Source organism: Carettochelys insculpta, chromosome 2 (genome assembly GCF_033958435.1).
Source record: "Carettochelys insculpta isolate YL-2023 chromosome 2, ASM3395843v1, whole genome shotgun sequence".
NCBI lineage: Eukaryota > Metazoa > Chordata > Testudines > Carettochelyidae > Carettochelys > Carettochelys insculpta.
The window spans coordinates 74,505,436-74,519,755 of record NC_134138.1 but is presented as its reverse complement, the minus strand read 5'-3'; the positions used below and the strand labels follow the sequence as shown (position 1 = coordinate 74,519,755).

Genomic DNA, 14,320 nt, shown 5'->3' with positions numbered 1-14,320 from the left:
AGACAAGAAATCTAAGTGCTTTGGTGAACTCATTTTCACATGCATAGCTTTAATTCAAACATTTGTACACTACACATTTTAATACCAAATCAAACAGACCAAATCTGGAGTTGTTTCTGCAGATTGAATTGTCTTTGGTTTTGTTCTTGCAATATTAGACAAGTGGCTATTGCAAGAAAATGAAAGGATAAATGTTAGCTCTGTCTTTTGGAGTCATGAAAGAGCAAATACTATAAGACAATGAAATTAAAGCAAAAATGCATCTGTAACTGGGCAAGAAGTTTTCTCACTCTGCCAACTGGCAGCTCAATCTCTAACATTCTTTAATAAAATGATGGCCTAATTAAAGTCAAAGCTAAGGCTACACTAGTGAGTTTTATCAACAAAACTCGGGTTTTATCAACAAAACCCTCAGAGCATCTACATGCAAAATGCATTTTGTCAACAGAAACTGTAGACAAAAAGCTGTGTAGACACTCCAGGGGCCCTTTTTCTGACAGACTGAATCAAAAGATCGATCCACTTCTTTGTGTAGAAGTGATCTGTCAACAGAAGTTTTGTTGGAACATCTCTTCCAATAGTAACTTCTGTAGACAGATCACTGTAGTCTAACTGTAGCCAAAGGGATTTTACTATTGAGTATAGAGGGTGAGGATTGTCACTTCGGGGCTGCATCTACACTAGCAAGTTCTTTTGGAAAATCTGTCCCTTTTTTGAAAGAATGCATGGAGCGTTCACACACAAAATGTGCTCTTTCGATCCAAAATTGAAAGAATGCAGCTCTTCTTCCAGAAGCCCTTTTCGGCCCCTGGACGAGGAAGAGTGCCTCCTTTCAGAAGCTTTTTTTGAAAAAAAGCACGTATTGATGGTCCATGGGCCCTTTGATTGAAAGAGCAGTCCTCATGGTGCTGGATTTTTCGATCCCTGACCCGTTCTTTCAAAAGAGTGGGGACTGTGTTAACACTCTCTATCGAAGAGCAGATCTGTCTTTCAATCTGCTTTTGTGTGTGTGGATACGCCCTTTTGAAAGAGGATCTTCCAGAAAATCATCTTTCAAAAGATCGCTGAAGTGTAGATGTGGCCCTTATGTTTACAATCTATACAATTCAAACATTAGACATTTTTACAATGTCTGAATAAGTTAGTAATTCTGTTATGAAAGAATTAATGTGATGTTCTGTATTTGATCATCTATGCCACACAAGTTTTACTGTTAAACCTGGTGAAGTATCCCACAAAGAGGAAAAGATGGGTTTCTTTTTTTTTTAATTCTTTGGGGTTTTTTTTTTTTTTTGTTTTTTTGTTTTTTTAATTCTTCATAGTGATAAAGAGGGCATTAAGAGTTTTCCCTCCCTAGCAGAGCTTGGGTTTCTTCATTTATTTTTCCAAACAGAAAATGTTAAATGTTATCTGCCTTGGAAGTATCTGTAGTGATTGGAGGACTAGCACAATGGGAGCTGTACTATTGAACAGCCAAAGAATTCTTAGGTAGTTATGCTCTGGATTTTCATTTGTTTTGTTAGCACCTGTTTAAATCATAACTTTTAAGGAACAACTCGTCATTTCCACTAAAGCCAGCTCAGGATGAATATCCGAGACCCCCAGGAGGTCCTTCAGTGAAAACAAGCAGACATTTATTATGGACCTATTTCCACTGACTTAAAATTGATTTATGGTCTTCAGTAGCACCAGAATCAAAACCTAAATGAGGGATACAGTGGAACATTTCAGTTCCAAAAAAAATTCTCCATCTTTTCAGGCCATCTTCACATACCTTGAATTAGTAAAAAGACACAAGCCTAAAATTTCCAAAATTCTTCGTAAGCCAATTTTATCTTTTAAGAATTTTTGATTTTCGGCACATTTCTACTTGCTGATAAGACAGACAGACAGACAGACAAAACCAGCCCTTGTTAATAGAAAAAATTGTATTTTTTAAAAAGTACTGTAATAGGTAGTTTGAAATACTTTCACAAGAAGGTGCCATTTTATACATATATAAACACACTAATCATCTTTTTGATGTTTATCAAATCGTTCCAACAGGGCCCTTAATATATTTCCCGGTACATTTTGGTGTCTGTCTCTCAGTGTTTCGATGGCAATGTTTGTCTGTTGATAGAAAGAAAGAGAGGAAAACATTTTTTTATTACAGGAATGATGAGCCATTTTCTTCAAGTCTTCCCAAAGTTACAAAATACAAATATCTAAAAATCTATGGAAAGAAATAAGGATGTGGGCAGAGGGGTCAGAAAAGTGAAATTCCTCACAAGAGTCCATCAAACCCTTGCTGAGGAAGTCTTATTTCCAGATGCTAGAGTATTTTCCCTGTGATAACATTAAACATTTTAGCTATAGACATGTTAGCACACTACAGCCCTAAGTGCGATAAACTCTAAACTAAGCTAAGCACCAAGGAAAGCCTATTCAGTGTAAAAATCTTTGCCACAAGCTTCAGGAGGCAGTTTCCCTTTCAAAACCAGTTACAAACATTTCAAACTCCATTGGAAATTTTTAACATTTATCCAAGTATGCATGGCATAGCTAAATAAAAAGGGAAAAATATGATGTAAAAGGGCAAGTCCTTCAGATTCAAAAGGACTGTCCACAACAAATCGTGTTTCTTCAGACCCAAGAGTGGTGGGTGAATGTCCAGGACCCAAGCCCCAACTCTGCCCCTTCAACTTGAGGCCCTGCCCCTTCCATGCCCATCTGGCCACTGCCCAAGACTAGTGCCTCCCCCCAGGGCAGCCAGGTAGCCCTAGATCCCCTCCCACCAACCCTGGACCTGGCCCCACACTTGCAAAGAAGCGTTCATACTTGCAGTTGCTGCAGCAAAACTTTTGTCACTGGGGATGGGGGATGTAATCACCCATGAATGACAAAAGTTTTGTCCATCAATTGTAAGTGTAAACATAGCCTCAGAGAGAAAGGGATTGTGTTTAGAGAGATGCTACTTAGAATACGTTCTTGTGAGACATCATTAGTCAGGTCTTTTAATAAAGAAAGGGAGGAAAAGTCTACAGCCTTTTGTCATGTCAATTTAAAAAAGAATTAACAAAACCCATATACCACAGAAAAACGTGTTGTGAAAAAAAAAGTAAGATAGTCTTTGCACATCAGAAAGAAGCAATGGAGGCCACAAATATTTGCCTTTGCTTGTAGTCCACCTTTAAAATATTCCCCCACAAACTTTAGGCACTTACAAGCTCTTATGTATTGTCAAATAGCACCATCAGCTATTCATAAGCAGCTTATATTCACAGAAGTACCGTTTATCCGAGATTAAATTCTCTAAGAACAGTAAATTTCTGGTCTTAAAATCAATGTGTTCTTTTCCCAGGCATCCCCATTACCAAAATATTTTGCAAACCAAGTTACCTTCATTTACATATGTGCAACCCATTGTCTTCAAAGAGAAAACTACTAAATTCTTACTCATTCAGTTTTCTGCAGGAATGTTCTTAAAGCCTTTGAAGTTGGCATGACCCTTTACCAAGCAAACACAGGAAGAGAAACGAAACCTCCTAAAGTCCAGGGGATGCTTTGTCATTTTGCTCCAAAATGGCTTCCACCCTACTTGCTTGTTCCTTTGAAAGGAAGTGATCATTTCCTTTTTGGACTGTCTTTTTGGCTTCCACAGCTATCTTAGATGACAAAACAAAGTTGGGTTTGTTCTTTTGAAATTTCTAAGTGCACAGGATATGTATTTTCACTCTATGGTTAATTCTCAGTCCCCTTTAAAAATTCCCTCTCATTGGATTTAGGGTAAGTTGATTTTCCTTTTTCCTTCTTTTTGAAAGTGTCTTCCTGTGGATGAATGGATAGATGTATTCTTTTTGCGTACATGGCTCCAATCCTAGTGAGGTAACGATTCTTTCGTACAATGGAGCTAACAGCCATGCTTGGGTCACCTGAGCCAGATTTCTCAGCATGATAAGGGACATTGGAAAGTCAGTGTTTGTTAAGGAAGGATGAACACTGCAGAAAATGGGGAAATTCTAATATACCTGTGTTTCTCCCTTCTCCCTGGCTTTTCCCATTGCACATGCAGGAGCTTCTTCTCTGCAATGATGGAGAGGGGGAAGAAGGGAGACAAGAAATTGGTGATCTGAATCTTAGAAAAAGCATATAATTCTCTGAACTTGTGAGCAAAATCAAGTTTATGCTGGTGGATGAATGTACCTGGTCTGATACTGCCACATCCAAGAGAGGCTCAGTCTAGGCTTGACCTTGCAATAGACTGAAGATACACAATTCTAGTTTTGGCAATTGTGTAGCTAGAATCAACATCTCTGCAGTTGACTGTACGGTCTGTCCTCACTGAGGGATGTTGATGGGAGCATTTCTCCTGTTGACCTCCCTTACTCCTTGCCAAAGCAGGAGTACAGAGGGTCAACTGCAGATCCCAGAGAGATTGATTTTGTGCACCTTTACCAGATGCACAAAATCAAACTCTGAGAGATTGACACTGGACAGGTCGATCTCCCGTTTGGTGTAGACATACCCTAAGTGGCCCAACCAGGAACCTGGGAGCAGGAAAGGTATTTTGCTCTTTCTGGGAGTCAGGCTGAGCTTGCCTGAAGTTGAAGTTATTTTCATTTTTAGAAACTGCTTTGTGCAGCTCTTCACCCACCTTCTGTCTCTCTGGGCATTCATGCTGTGCTTCTCCCTGCATGGAATCTAAATGTACCACAAAATAGAAGAGGTTAAAAAGCAGGAGGAAAGAAGAAATAATAATAATAATAATACAGTCCCTTTAGTCCCCACAGAAAATAAAGCAGAAAAAGATTGCAGAGATGTCCTCAGGGAAAGGATGCACATGTAAACCTGGGTCTGAGTGAGAGTTCACCTAGCGTCTATTGAGTAACAGAGAGGTGTCCTCAGGAACAGACCAGATTTGCACAGACAAACTTTGCCTAGATCATAGAAGACAGATTTGCTTTGGCAAAGTGATTGGTTTTAGCGGTTTTGGATTAAGGTTCTTATTAGTCTTTAATGCATAGACTAATGAATTCTTGGATGTCGAAAGGGCAGCAGAATGGTACTTAATGTGTACAAATTGAGAGGGTCATCCTAACCTGAACCTCACTCACTAAGCAGGAGTGATGCCAAATCCAAGTACAAGTTGGAAGTGGGATAGGTGTTCCAATCTGATGATGGGTGGCTGATGATGATAATGAGGACTCTGTTTAAAGTGCCTTAAATACTATTTGACCTCCCCTTCCCTGTTTAAAAACAGAGATCAGACTTATTTAGGCCTGGTTTACCATACAAAATTAGGCTGACATATATTGCCTATTGTCAACCTATTTGTCCATGTGTCTGTACTCAAATTTGTCTTTCACTGATTTAAGCATGCTATTATAGTGATGCAGTTTCAACACCTCCAGAATAGCATTGAGAAAGATTGACACAGTGCAAGTGTAAACAGCACGTGACTTATGTTGACCCTAACTGTCCTCCTGCAGCTATCCCATAATGCACAACAGTGACCACTCTGGTCACAATTGTGAATTCCACTGCCCAGGGCCATAGAGACTGCCATCCCCTGCACCCAACTTTAAACGCTTGTGTATTTTTGAAATAACTTTTCCTGATTGTCCAGCTTGGTGAGCACACCCAACAGATCTTCCTTACTGCCTGCAACTGACCAACCAACCAGGCCCTTTACATACTTGAGATATGCTTCTGCCTGGGATAGCCAGCAGATATTGGGTGTCCTGTCCTGCAGGGGAAAAAGGCTGTGCAGCTCAGCTATGGATCAGTCATAGAAACATGGACTGCTACAATAAGATTGTACTGTGGATGCAGGTGAAGGGGCACGACATGGATCAGCAGCAGGGCCACAGGAAAATGAAGCAACTGTAGCAGGCACTCCACAAAGCTGGGGTGTGAGTGAGAGGGAGGGTTAAAATCTGGTGGTGGGTCGCGTCATGGGGGCGAGGTTCAGGCTGCCACAGTTTGGGGTCACAGGGCCGGTTGTGGGGGTCAGGCTGCAGGGCCATGGGGGGGTCCAGATGGCAGGGGGGTCAGGCTGTGGGGCCAGTAAGGGGGTCAGGCTGCAGGGCTGTGGGGGGTACAGGTGGCAGGGGGGGTCTGGCTCTGGGGTTGGCAGGGGCATCTGGCTGCCGTGGTTTGGGCCATGGGAGAGTCAGGATGCAGGGCCGTGGGGGGTCCAGGCAGTGGGGGGGGTCTAGCTGTGGGGCTGGTAAGGGGGTCTGTCTGCCACAGTTTGGGGCCATGGGGATGGCGGGGTACAGGTGGCAGGGGGGTTCTGGCTGCGGGGCCAGCAGGGGCATCAGGCTGCTGCGGTTTGGGGCTGCGGGGGCTCTGGCTGTGGAGCTGCAGGGGGTACAGGTGGCTGAGGGGTCTGGCTGCAGGGCCAGCAGGGGCATCAGGCTGCTGCAGTTTGAGGCCAGGTGAGGGGTTCTGGCTGGGGGGTTGCTGGGGGGGTACAGGCGGCAGGGGGGTCTGGCTGTGGCGGCAGGGTCTGGCTGCGGGACCACGGGCGGTCAGTCTGCGGGGGCATCTGGCTGCCATGGTTTGGGGCTGTGCGGGGGTCAGGCTGTGGGGCCACGGGGAATACAGGTGGCAGGGGGATCAGGCTGTGGGGCCATTAAGGAAGTCAGTCTGCGGGGCCGCAGGGGGTTCAGGCAGCCACAGGGAAGGGGTTATGCTTGTATTAGAAGGGGAGTTCACTCCTCGAGTGAACTAAGGAGGTATATGTGTCCCTCGTTTAAGCAAGAACTCGTAAGTAAAGTACTCATTTAACACGGGATGGGTGTACTTCAGAAACCCAGTTAGCATGAGTGGAAGGTTATCCCCACTTGCACACCCCCCCCCCCCGACTTCTCACTCACAAGAACCAGGGAAGTTCATCCCAACTCAAACAAGCATTGGAGTCTGGAGGGAGGGATAACTGCCCCTGTAACCACTTTCCAAGAAAAGGCCATGCAAGCGAGAACCAGGCACTATTCCATTTGCTATTCCAGGCTGGTACATAAAAACAAACCTGTTATTGCTCTATGCTGTTACTACCTTTTGCTTTAATCTTCCAGATAATGCACCCTTGGATATGCCCATGTGAAGATGTCATCATTTCTCTGGTATATGCATCATTAATCCAATTAGACACATACATGTCATTAAATGTTTGCTTTGTTTAAGTAACTTGTTAAGGAAAACCACCCATACTAGAGATAAGGTACTGTGTAAACTATGGGCAGGGATGCTGCATAACCTTTTTAGATTAATGGCTTATTGTGCTCATTTCATCTTGCTGCTAGAACCTATCCAGGCTTGGATAAACACCCATGCTGAAGTTCCCCCCTCCATCAGCACTTGTAACCTGTTTTCTGGAAACGTTCACTGAGTCTAACCAGCAAAATGATGCTCCACCAGCGCTGTGTGTAATAAACCCTCCTGCTTGCTTCATTTTTAAAAAGGCATGAAAAGTATGGGATCACTGTGGCCTTGAGAGAAGAGAGTTGCAGGATATGAATTTGACCCCATGTTCCCAACCCCCTGTGTGACTCATTGTGACACAGAAGCAGAAAGAGTTACAGGACTAGCAAGCCAACTGACCCAAATTCAACCTTTTTAGACATGTTAGAAAAGTATGTAAATAGTAATTAGAGGCATTTCCTGCTAGATAGATTAGAGCTTTGAATTGCAAACCCATGTTGTTAGACGATTAGAAGCAATGCTAATTGTACTCGTGTTTACTTATATCTTGTTAGATGTTAACTATGTAAACAGATGGTTCCAATCTGTTTCTGTATCTATTAATTCAGACATCAAAAGGGACTATTAACATTTAGATAAAACCTGAATGTAATAAATTCATTGTCTATATTTTCTTTGAAGTTTGTAATAAACCAGTAATGAACTGCTTAATGGATAATCACCTTATGCCAATCGATTCAATTAGTTACCTGTGCATGCATAGGAAATAGGTACAGAGAGATAGCCGTGCTAGTCTATATATTATCGAAACAAAAAAGCAGTCCAGTAGCACTTTATTTTGTTAGTCTTTAAAGTGCTACTGGACTGCTTTTTTGTTTTGATAGGAAATAGGTAGTTCTACTTCAGAGACACTATTCTTCACCCAAGAAACACCTGATATCAAAAGAATAGCACAGCCTGCTGGGAAACTTGTTTATTTATTTATTTTAAAGAAAACCTGTGGGATCCAATCCTTTCACCTCAGATCTACTTAAGTTTTATCAGAGGAAGCCTGACTCACACGACCTTGATCTCCAATGCCATTCTGGATTGCCCTGATATTGCATATGGACATGGAGAGCTTTAGTCCAATCTCTAAGACCTCTTTTAATGCCTATATGGATAATGATTTTTAACCAATCTATTCTCTTTCCTTTTTAAAACAAATTTTAGTGTAGTTAATAAGAACTGGCTATAAGCATGTATTTGGGTAAAAGCTGAATTATAAGTTTTCCTAGTGGATAATGTGTCCAAGCTAGAACTTTTTGTAGGATGAAGATTTTCAGTAATCCTCATCATATATGATTTAGCTATCTGGGTGGCAGCTCAAGGCTGGGTTGTTTTAAGGGAACTGAGATTTTGGCTTCTGGGTCCAATAAGGTATTGTAGAAACTGTTTTGTTTCTGGCTTGTTAAATCTAAGTAGAGTACAATCTGTACCATCTGGCACCCCCTGGGGAACTGGATAATCAAAAGTGCCATCCCCTGCTGCCAAACAGCCAGCCTGGCAGCCATCATCCCAGCCCTGGCCAGGCAGCTGGCCCCGACCCTGCAGCCACTGCCAGACCCTAGCTCTGCTGTCCCTGCAGTCCCAGCTGGGCAGCCAGCACTGGCCAGAGAGCCAGCTCCATGGTCCCAGCCAGGCAGCTAGCCCCTGGCCCCGCTGCCACTGGCTGAAGAACCAGCCCACAGCCCCAATCAGGCAGAAGACCCACTTCTGTTGGCATCAGCTGGATGGCTGGCCCCGCAGGCCATGGCCAGGCGGCCGGTTGCCCCACTCCCATGCAACCGGACACACTCCATCAGAGTAGGTGCAGGTTAGTTGAGCTTGCTGGTTATTCAAATTCCAGATAACATGGCTTTTACTGTAGTAGAAACCAACAATTTCAAAAGACCTAGTGAGATATCATGAAGGCTCTTCCTGCCTGGGTGCTGTGGTTTGCCGTGACAGCTGAGTAGCTGGTTGCTAGTGTACTCATCCTTGAGAAGCAGAATTTCAGGTACGGTCAGTTGTTAGCTACAAATTGTCTCCCTTTCCTGGTCCTAGGGAGCTGTTTAGTGGCCGTACAGGTCTTATTCAACTGGACCACCAACTTGGGCAATCCCTTAGACCCCACATGCCTCTCCAGGAAAAAGGGTTTATATGAATTTCTGTCAATGTTTACTTAGCTACTTGGATTCACATTTGCTGCATCAGCTTCAAGCATCAATATACCTTCGGTCATTTGACCACTGTCTGTGGTCAGGCTTTCTGGGGATGTGTCTCCATCCAGAAGCAGTGGCAGTTATGTCTCCTCAATGCCAATATAATCCAGGACGGCTGCTTTAAACAATTTGTAATCTGTTGCAGGCAGAAGGTCAAGCCCTCAGGAGCCTGCATTGGCTAGGGTGGTGAAGGGCCAACAAACACCAGAACCCACTGTTCTGGAGCCACTGCCAGCTATTCAGAACTAGTCAGGCAGACTTCAGAGTGGTTGTCAGGCCCCCTTTGAGCCAGCTTTCCAGATACAGGAGTGAGCAGAGGCCCTAGGCATACAGCCCCTGCTACCAAACCGCTAATTACCCCAAGAGGTAATTCTTTCTGCTGTGTTGCCATATAGTGCAATAGCCGTTGCTGTTCACCACCTGGAGGTGTCGCTGTATGGCCCACTGTTGCAAGTTCTCCCTGTGCTGGCTGCCCAGCTGGGACTGCAGGGACTGAAAGGGCTGTTGCTGGGTGGCCTATTGTGTCTGCTCTTCGTCAATCACTTGCATCATTGTTATAGATCTATACTACTTGGGGTAACTAACTGTCACTCCAGTGTATGGAGTTTTACCAGTTCTAATTTATTCCTCTATCTAGGTTAGGGAATAACTACCCCGTTCTCCTATTTGTCAGAGGCTTTACAGCCACAGCACCTATCTGAGTGCTTAAGAGGCTTCCTTTCCCACCAATCACATCTGACTAGAGAATAATTTAATAGTGATGCTATAAACTCAGCTGCTGTTGGATGTCGAACAACAGCAGTAACCCAGAGAGAGACAAGATTGATTCAATAAAAGATATTATGTCACTAACATCTTTTGGTGAGAGACGAGCTATTGAGCTTACACAGAGTTCTTTATCAAGTCTATGTCTAAACTCCTAAGTTTTGCTGACAACACTTATGTTGACACCCAGAAGTCAACTGTCCAGGCATGCTTCCAGACATCTCTTAGATGGAGATGGGGAGGGGGCTGAAGTAGACTGTCTGGAACTATGAATGTGTAGAAAGAAGCTCTTTTGTCAGTGGGTGGTTGGCAGAGTTCTTTGCTGAATGATTGTTTTAGACGGTGCTCGGGTTTTGTTATAATAATTTATGGGTTGGGGCACCAGAGACTTGTGAGCATTTGTAAAGAATTATTTACTTCAGTATAAATAGTGTAATTTATTTTCAACTCCTTTTGAAATAGTTTTCCATTTGGAAATAAAGGTGCACAGCCAGGACCTTGCAGTCAGCCAATTCCGAGTAATGGCAAGTGAGTTACAGAATTCAGTCCACAAACCTAGTGGGTAAAGTATTGAGAGAGAAGGCCAGGGACGATAATGGTGAGTCAAAATAGTGCATAAATCTGTGGAGGAATCTAAGGCTACGTCTACACGGGCAGCCTCTGTCAACAGAACTGGGCTTTTGTCAACGAAACTTGTTGAGCACCTACACAGCTAAAGCATTCTGTCCAGAGTTTGTCGACAAAACTCAGCTGTTCAGACAGCAGTGTTATACTTCTCCCCAATCAGGTATAACACCCCTGTCGACAGTATTTTGTTGACAGAGTGCCTATATAGAACTTCTCTCACAGGGCTTCCAGTTCCCCAGGCGGCCCTGTTTGCATTTCTTCAGGTCAGCCGTTCTGTTGACAGAGCGGCTTGCTCTTTTGAAACACTTTCACGTGCATACACGATCTGTCGACAAAAGTACTGCCGAGGTTTCTGTCGACAGTGACCTCTGTCAACAGAGGCTGTCCATGCAGACGTAGCCTAACAGTGTAAGATAATATTGTCAGGATAAAATGGTATTTCAGCCCCAAATGTTGTTGAACAACAGTACACTACGTAAGGTGACCAGTGTATTGTAAGAAAGATTGTACTTCATAAGAAACCAATACTGAGATTGATGTTAAATATTTCAGTCCTAGCTAACATCATTTAAAGTAAGACAATAAGCTCCACGAATTTTCAGAGAAGATCAAAACTTACCTTTTCCACTAGTACTGGAGCTGTTATATTTGGATCCTACGGAATAGGATCTCCAATATATGTGCGTAATTTAACCGGGAACCCTCCATATACAGGAGCAAGTTGCAATTGAAAACGTTCATTTAACCACTTAAACCCTGTGAATTAAAACAAAGGAGGGGTGAGAAAAATCACACTTGAGAGACAGAGGATAAACTTACAAGCTAGTAGAATCCCTGAATCAAAATGGTGCCTGGACTGTAACTAACAATTTTTAGTGATTTGCTTAAAGGCAACAGTAAGGTCAAATAATATTTCATGGCACATAATCATGAAAATAATCTAACTTTGTATTACCTCAGTCCTAACAAGTACTGGTTTAAGATATGTCACCATGTAAACCACAATTAATACCTAGTCCAACAGATACATATTAACTAACCCAGAAGAGTTTGTCTCACAAGAAACAGCTACCACAGTTAAAAGAGAACAAAAGATTCAAAAGAAATTCGTAAGCCTAGCATTTTCCAGAAACAGTTGATTTTGAAAATGTAAAGAAACTTAATTTAAAAAAATACCTATGAAGTATGTCTTACACATTCTTCCAAGTGATCTATATCCTTCCTGAACATTCTGAGTAAACAAAGGGATGATGGGCTAAGAAATAAGGAAAATAAGAGATAAGACTTTGGACAATCGTTCATCCTCTTTTTCTCTTTTAAATCTTGCTTCATCTTTGAATAGATATATTTTGCATCTATGTCATGTGATTACACTCAATTTTACCATCTCATTAAATAAAAATGAAACTGGTAAGTTATGGCTGGAAACTCAAAAGGAGTCACATGTTTGTCAGGAAGAACTAACACTGCACATGTACCAGGAGAGGCTTGATTTTCTGAGGATTCTTAGATCCTTAGTCACATGTTGCTGTTATCACAATGAACATCAAAAACACTGACAGAATGATACCCAAAAGAAAAAAAAAAATACCACAGGTATCAGAATTACCTCAGCCCCTCCCCTTCCACCCAAGGTTCCACCCCTTTCATGAGCAAGGAGCTGCCTCCCGACCTGGCTCAGGAGCCCAGCAAGGCTTTTGACTCCCCTGAATAAAGCTCAAAAGTGTGTCTCTCATTAACAGAAGCTGGTGCAGTAAAAGATGATATCTCACCCACTTTGCTGTTTCCCTGTGACAGGGGCAATAGGTGGAAAGGCATATGGGGCTATGTGCCCTCCCCAGCCAGAGCGCTGCTTAGGTTATACAAAGTGTTCATACAGACTGAGATGAAGCTGACAGCTTCACTCCACCTCCTCCTCCCACTCTCCAACACATAGTATCTGTAGCTATGGGTTGTCTCTGTCCCGCGGAATGTGTCACAGGAAACTCATGGAGAAAACAGAACACCACAAAAATCAGATTCTCCATCTGGGATCATATAGGATCCCAGGAGATATACTCATGCTATTCAATCAGCTTAGCTATGTCCCACGCTGAAACCATGGAGAACAAAGCAAGTCTCTCCTCAATCTTATTCCTTCTTTTCTTTTTGGGTGGGGAGGGTATATTATATTTCTTTTATATGCAATAAAACCTCATCCTGTTGAGAAGTAACAACAGATTAAAACCTACATTGAAACATTTGTTTAACAGGATCCTGATTAGGACTGTCAAAAAATTAAAAGTTAACCGTGATAAATCATATAATTAATCATGCTTTTAAAAAAATACCATTTACTTAAACATTTTTAATGTTTTCTACATTTTCAAATGTGTTACTTTCAATTATGACACAGAGGACACGTCTATGCTGATGACAGGTTTCCGCCCCTTAATAATCCAAAGCCGTGTGGACTGATGCATGTTCATTTTCATTATCTGAGTTAGATGCCACCAACAGAAGGCTGGTTTTCTTTTTCAGTGGCTTAGTTTCTGTAGTGTTGCTCTTTTAACACTTCTGAAGCATGTTCAGCACATGCCCTCTCACAGTCTGGAAGGCACGTCAGATTCTTAAACCTTGGGTCAAAAGTACTGTAGCCATTTTGAGAAATCTCACATTTGTTCTCTCCCTGTGTGTTATCAAATCTGCATTGAAAGTGTTCTTAAAAAGAAGATGTGCTAGGTTGTCATCTGAGGCTGCTATGACATGAAATATGTGGCCGAATGCAGATAAAACACAGAGCAGGAGACATACAATTCTCCTCCAAGGAGTTCAATCACAAATTTAATTAATTTTTTAACAATGATTGTCAGCACGGACACATGTCTTCTGGAATGGTGGCCAAAGCCTCAAAGGGCACCTGACTGTTTGACATATCTGGCACAGAAATACTTATCTTGCTGACTTCAAAAATGCCATGCAAATGCCTGTCCTCACTTTCAGGTGACTTTGTAAATAAGAAGCAGGCAGCGCTATCTCCTGCAAGTGTAAATAAACTGGTTTCTCTTAAAGATTGGCTGAACCAGAAGTGTGACTGTCTGGACTGTGAGAGGTCAATGATAGAAACTCTCACATCGACTTCTCTTGCTTAATGAATGCGAGGAGTATCAGAGTTGATGGGAGTGCCCTCAGTGTTTGATTTTGCACGTCCCTACTAGGCTCACTAACTTCAACCCTGCAAGATCGACCTGTGGACCATTGATCTTCACGTAAACATAGGCATGCCCTCAGTCTCCCCAACCAGAAACCTGCTGGAAGTGCTCATAATAGGCATCAATGCCTATTGCAGCTGCACAGGTGAGCATTCGGAAAATGGGAACCCCTACTCTGTATTATCCCTGAAGTACACAGTCTCACAAAATTGCTCCCTGTATTCTTACACGGGTTGAACCTCTCTTGTCCAGCACCCTTAGGACCTGACTGGTGCCAAACAAGACAATATGCTGGACCATGGGAGG

The 14,320-nt window shown here is 42.7% G+C and overlaps 1 pseudogene; it reads right to left on the bottom strand.

The window, feature by feature from the left end:
* Positions 1-2,007: 2,007 nt before the first annotated feature.
* LOC142008258 (DGAT1/2-independent enzyme synthesizing storage lipids-like) overlaps positions 2,008-14,320 on the bottom strand; it is a 33,828-nt pseudogene continuing 21,515 nt past the window's right edge.